This window comes from Hylobates moloch, unplaced genomic scaffold, assembly GCF_009828535.3.
Source record: "Hylobates moloch isolate HMO894 unplaced genomic scaffold, HMol_V3 SCAFFOLD_9, whole genome shotgun sequence".
NCBI classification, from domain to species: Eukaryota; Metazoa; Chordata; class Mammalia; order Primates; family Hylobatidae; genus Hylobates; species Hylobates moloch.
This window is the reverse complement of record NW_026652284.1, coordinates 24,485,377-24,491,633: the sequence shown is the minus strand read 5'-3', so window position 1 is coordinate 24,491,633 and position 6,257 is coordinate 24,485,377. Positions and strand designations below refer to the sequence as shown.

The window sequence follows — 6,257 nt, the reverse complement described above, 5'->3', positions numbered from 1 at the left end:
CTTTCAGGAAATGTGACTTCCTAAAGCTGGGATCTTCTGGGGAGGGATGCAGGGGCAGAGGGGCCTCGCTTCTCTCCATTCTCTTCTTTGGCCTGACCGCCTTCCATCTTTGGTCCCTGTTTCCCACTTCCTGGCATGGCCCCTCGGGGGTGAGGCTGGGCCAGTGGCTTAACCTCCTGCCCCAGTTTCCTCATCTGCAGTGGGGACCTGAGCCCTGAATTGAACAGTGAAAAAGTGTTCTTCCCTTGGAGGAGTGAGGGCAGCCTCCTCTGGAGGTGGCTTAAGCAGCCATGTGTCTCTCTTGGATCTTGAAAACCATGAGTAATTGCCAGTGTTTAATTGCCTACTTGTTATGTGTTGGGCCCTCTGCATGGACTATCTTGTACCATCTGTACCACACTCTCAGGAGGCAGGTACTGTTATTATCACACCCATTTTCCACATGAGGAAACTGAAATGCAAACGGTATTGCAGCTATTACAGGAAGCAGCAGGGCTGGGATTCAAGCCCAGGTTGCCTCGATCCAAGCTTCCACGTTCATCACTGTACTCTTGTCTCTTGAGGTGGTCAGCCCCTGGGGAATGAGAGGCTGCATCTGTTTCATAGATGAGTAAATTCAGGCATTTGGCAGCAAGGACCCCTGTTAGGAGGAATTTTGACCTCCTCTGTTGCCAAGGAAACAGCCCATCTTTTTAAATGGGTGGTTTTGGGGGCAGTGTCCATCTGGGTCTGGGGTGCTGAGCCCTCTCCTCTTATCTCCACAGCCAGGCTGGACCCCAGGGGAAGACAGCAGAAGAGGTCAGATGTTGTCCCATTTCAGGGGAACCCTCTTCTCTGGCTCCCTTATATCCCAGGTACCTCCTCCCAGGTGTTCGGTCTTAAGCTGGGAGGGTACAAGAGAGGTGGCCGCAGTCTCTCTGTTAGCCTGGAATGGGTGGAGGCCATGGGCACTTGAGGCAGGCCTGCCCACCAGCCCTCAGCCCCAGGGCGGGGAAGCACCTCAGGACTGCGAGGAAGCTGGGATCCCCAGCCTTTGGGAGGCATGGCCGGCCAGGCCCTGGGTGCCTTGTCACCTGGGAGGGTGTGCGGCACCTGAGAGTTGGGAGCTCTCGCTGGCTTGCTGTGTGATCTCAGTCATGTCGCCGTCTTCTTTGGGCCCCACTTTCCTCTTATGTAGAATGGGAAGGGATGAGTTAAATGCTGAAGGGCCTTCCCAGAGCTCTGTCCCTTTGTCCAGCTCTGGTGGCCTTAGCAGCCTCTCCCTAGGGCAGCTTCCCTTGGTGTCAGAGCCCTGTTCAGCTTCCCTGTGACAGGGAAGGTACTAGGTACCAGGGGTGCCTGGAGGGCAGCGGGAGCTGTCACTGTGCCCCTGCCTCTCTCAATGTCTGTCTCTGTTTTCACCCAGGCCCAAGGCCAGAGCTGCTCAGAATGGGACATCCATGTAGGGAGCCACGGTGATTTCTGGATTTGGAAGCAACAAGGAATCTTGGGGGGTCCTGCTCAGTCCCTGGGGCGCCTGCAGAGGCCAGCAGTGGGCAGCGCCTTTGACCTGGCCAGCCATGCCTCCCTGGGGCCTGAGAGCCTGGCCCTGGAAGTGGCCTCAGGAGAGTCTGCTCGTGCCAGGCACCCCCCATACCCAGGGCCTGCTCCTGGACACGGGGAGCAGGGATCCTCAGGCTGCACCTGTCAGCAGTCTCCACCCACAGCTCCAGAGGTCCCTCTGAGGCCTGAGCCACCCAGCAACCTGGAAGACGCAGCCCTGCTGCCCCGCCCTGCATCCTTCCCCAGGGCAGAGGGGACAAAGGGCGAGCCTGCCACCCCAGGGACTGCCTTCCCAGAGCCCGCCCAGACCCTACACACGAGTCCCTCTTCCAGGAGGACCCGCTACTACATCACTGTCACCCTGCTGGGGCACAGGCTAGCACCTGGGGAGGAGGGTGAAGAACCGGCCCAACCAGCTCCACACCCCCGCGGCCCTGAGGAATCCGAGGGCTGGTGGGAGCCTCCTCAGGGGCCCCGCCCCATCACGGAGTGCCAGACGGCCCCGCCCCAGGAACCCCAGCTGAGAGCCCAATCGCATCAGGGGAGCACGGGCCAGCAGCCGGAGCTCCAGGCTGGCCGGACACCTGGGTCCCCACGCAGACTGTGAGTAGAGGTCGGTCTCTGTGGGGAGATGGGAGGGGAGACTGGCCTGGCTGCCCTGTCTTGAGACTTTGCCTGTTCCCTGGGCCTCTCCAGCTCCAGGCCCATTCATTCAGGACCCTGAGCCGACTCTGCCTTCCCTCCCTGCTCCAACCCTGCCTTCCTCTCCCTCCCTTTGCCCACAGGCTACCTCCTGGAACCCACTGCTGCTTACCCGCACTGTCCATCTGAGAAAGGGGAAAGCCTGTCAGGGAGAGGATGGGCAGGAAGGGGGGTCACCTTCTCCACAGCACACACCACTCCCCAGTTCTGTTCAGGAGGCCACAGACTCAGCCTGGGAATTGGCACCCAGCCTAGGTGCTGGGTGTCCTGAGGCGAGTTGCTTAACCTCTCTGGGCCTTGAGTTGTTGAGAGGGTTTGGTAGCTAAAAATGAGGAAGGAGGAGGTGCTTACAGGAATATACTTTGAACTCCAGAGACTGGGGGTGCCAAAATAGCAGGGATGCTTATTAATTATGTCTCAGTGACAGCAATAATTACCCCACCTGGCTCTGCGCTGGAAGCCAAAGGAGCAGGTGTCGAGTTTTCCAAGCCTGGTTTTATTTGTGTTGAAATGACTCTCCTAAATCTGCCTGGGGGACGCAGAGGTGGAAGGATGTGTCCCCCAAAGCTCGTCAAGGAGGAATGAACATGGAACCTCCCAGGGATGACCCTGAAGAGGAAATGAGCCTGGGGTGGGGTTTTGAAGGGTGCTTAAGAATGATGGGGTGGCTGTCATTTGCAATTTGTTTTCTAAGCATAATTTTATTTAATCTTCCCAACCATCCCATGAAGTAGGGACTAATCCCAACCCCTGCCACCTAATTCTAGGAGGCTCTGAAAGGTTAAGTCACTTGCTCAAAGTCAACTAGAAAGTGAAGGGGCTAGAATCTGAACTTAGGTTTCTGTAACTCCAGTGCCTGTGCTCTAACCACTGCTCCATCCTGCCTGGAGGAAGCCTCTGGCCCTGTGCAGAGAGTGGAGGGTTAGGTGAGGTTGCTGTGTGGGCTCCAGGGTTTTCTGGGCTCCCACGGCGGTGGATTGGGCAGCGTTGTAGTAGCAGAGGCAGAATCAGGGATACTGGGGTCCTCCAAGCAGGGGTCAGTGTGACTGGTTCCGTGCCAAGGAAGAGGGAGATGTAGGACCCAGGCTGGCTCTGAGACCTGCTTGGATGCCCCAGCAGTCATGGGCTGGGGGAGAAGGGCTACAGAGAGAGGGAAGGTGGGTGGAGGGGGCTACCTTGGAGAGGGGGACGGGAAAGAGAAGTAGGGTTAGCTGGGGAGATGTGGTTTCTATCTGCCAATACCTGGCTATTTTGGGCCCAGGCGGATAATGACAGACTCAGGTGGGAGGCTAGGGCTCACTTACAGCGGGGGGCAGGTGACCTCCCGAAACATCATCCTTCTATATCCCCTTCCTGGGAGAAGTTTCTCTGGGCCAAGATTGGCAAATACGGGAGTCGAGAAGAAGTGAGACATAGCTGGGACTGCCAGTGGGAATGCGTAAGATACGTGTGCATCCAAGCGTGTGTGTCCACGTTCAGGGGTAGGTGAATTTCAAGGGGAAGAGAGCTTGTGGCTGTGAATTGACTGTGTGTGTATTGTGAATGTGTGCACATGTGTGTCATTGTGTCTGTGTTTCTGTCTGTGTGTATGTGATTTGTGTGTCTGTTGTGGCTCTGAGTGCCTGTGTGTGTTTGTATTTCTTGGGTAAGTGTGTATTTGTGTGTGTGTCCCTGGTTGTGTATGTTTTTGTAGGCGTCTAGGTGTATCTTTGTGCCTGTGTGATTGTGGGTCTGTGTTGGTATCTGTGTGTCTGTGCCTGCGTCTATGTGACGCAGCATGTGTTTGCCTGCATGTGGGCCTGCGGACTGGTTTGGCCTAGTTTGGGGGTGACTCACAGGTAAGTGGGGAGAATCCAGGACTTGTTGGGTTAGACAAGGCTCTTTCCCACAGTCCCCCCGCCCCCTCCTCAGCCTCTCCCTTCCCAGCTCCACATGCCTTGTTTGGAGGTCACAGGTCACGCTGCCAACAAATCCACTTCTGGTCTGGGGCCCTGCAGAAGAAAGGGCTCTGGGAATGGCCCCTTCTGCTGGCCCAGGAGAGGCATCCTGGGTCATTGTATTGGGGTATGTCTTCAGAGCAAGGATAAAAGGGGGCATCTATAGGCAGGCACATTCCAGCAGAGTCTGAAGGACATTCTAGCAGTCATGACTGTTCAGGGACGGGGCAGGTGAACTGTCAAGTGGTGACCTCCCTGTCCCTGGAGGTATGCAGGCAGAAGCCAATGACCACATGCTTGTGGAATGACTGGCTATCAGGGGTGTTGTCCAGGGGTTGGGCTGGTTGAGAAAGACGTTAAATTCTGATTGGTAAGAGGTCATTGACAATATCTGATCTGATGATCAGCCGCTCCCTTCAACATTGCTCTCCTGTTGCTTTCCTGATGCCTATGGCACTTTCCAAATGTCCCTGTTTTTATGTCTAATTCCTTGGCCCCTAGTTTCTTAATATGCCACCTTTCATGAGAAAGTTGGCTGTGGTTCTGGTTGAGTCTAGCCAAGGCCTAGCACATCCCTTGACACAATTAGCATTGAATGAGTGAGTAATGGAATGAATGAATGAATGAATGAGATAGAGCTCAAGCTTTGCCACTTACTATAAGCACCATCAGAGACAAGGAAGCTCGGAGAGTGGGAGGCAGGTGGACGGGGCTTAGGAGGTGCTTAGCGAGAGCGTCAAACTTCATCTGGGGGGAGTCCCAGCGAGGAGGGCAGGGGTTGCATGAGGAAAAAAAGGAGCTCCCTAATGGGGACAGGGGAGTGGGTTGGGGCCTCAGTGAGAGGCTAAAATCTAGAGCCTTTGGTGTCTGGCTGTGTCCTGCTCTCAGGAAACCCTGGCCTGGGAAAAGGACCAGGGCTCTACCTAACCCCTTCACCTTCCAGGCCCCCTTGGACACTGTCCCTGACACTGTCATAGCCACCAGCGGTCCTGGAGTCAGGTCAGGCTTCCCGGGGCCTCAGTCTCTTTCATCTCTGCCCCTCATAAAACCTGAGTCACTGCTGTGGCCACAGGGAAGGGTCAAAGTTCTGAATTCCACCAGCTTCTCAGGAAGGAGGACAATGGGAAATGGGGGAGGGGAGTGGGGGCAGTGGGTCCATTTCCCACCCAGAGTCGGTCTCTGGGTGGGGGGTACCTCATGGAGAAGGCCCAAAGACTGAGGCTGAACAGGCTGGCCTCTCTGGGGTTCGTGGGGTCTAAGAATAGGATTGCCGTGGTCAGTGTAGCTTGGAAGTCAGGGAGTGGGGGTGGAGAGGCCCTCCAGGACGGACGTGGCTCCCTGTAAATGTAAACCCCCAAACCAGAGACTCAGTTATAGGATACATATATTAGGAAGTTTGGTATGGTGGGTAAGCACTTAGGGTTGGGGTTCAAGTCTTGATTCGGCTACTCTGTGACTTTGGACAAGTTTCTTAACCTCTCTGAGCATTTAAAAAATCTCATCTGCAAAATGGGAATGTATGATCTAATTTATTAATAATTTATTCTTTACGAGGTCTCAAGCTCGTGGGATTCTTCTGAGGCTTCAATGGGACAATGAATGTAAAGCACTTAGCAAGGTGTTTGGCAGAGTAAGCCCTCCCCAAATGGCTGTTGTTGTCCTTACTATTAAAACAGAGAAATTGACCTGAGAGTTCCTAGGGAGCTTAGTCTATTTTCTGTTGCTTATAATGGAATACTTGAACCTGGAAGCCCAAGGTCAAGGGGGTGCATCTGGTGAGAACCTTGTTGGTGATTCTCTGCAGAGTCCCGAGGGCGCTCAGAGCATCACATGGCAGTGGGGCTGAGGTGCTAGTTCAGGTGTCCCTTCCTCTTCCTATAAAACCACTGGTCTGCTCAGGCACAGTGGCTCACACCTGTAATCCCAGCACTGTGGGAGGCGGAGGCAGGCAGATCTCTTGGGCTCAGGAGTTTGAGACCAGCCTGGGCAACATAGTGAAACCCCATCTCTACAAAAAATACAAAAATTAGCCAAGCATAGCGGTGCATGCTTGTAGTCCCAGCTACTCGGCGGGCT

The 6,257-nt window shown here is 54.9% G+C and overlaps 1 protein-coding gene across 1 annotated transcript in view; it reads left to right on the top strand.

Moving 5' to 3' along the window:
• Positions 1-2,060: 2,060 nt before the first annotated feature.
• Positions 2,061-6,257, top strand: part of CRYBG2 (crystallin beta-gamma domain containing 2) — a 32,167-nt gene continuing 27,970 nt past the window's right edge. Inside the window, exon 1 of the mRNA XM_032759407.2 lies at positions 2,061-2,155. The gene's annotated coding sequence lies outside the window, so the exon portion shown is untranslated. The remainder of the gene's footprint in view (positions 2,156-6,257) is intronic.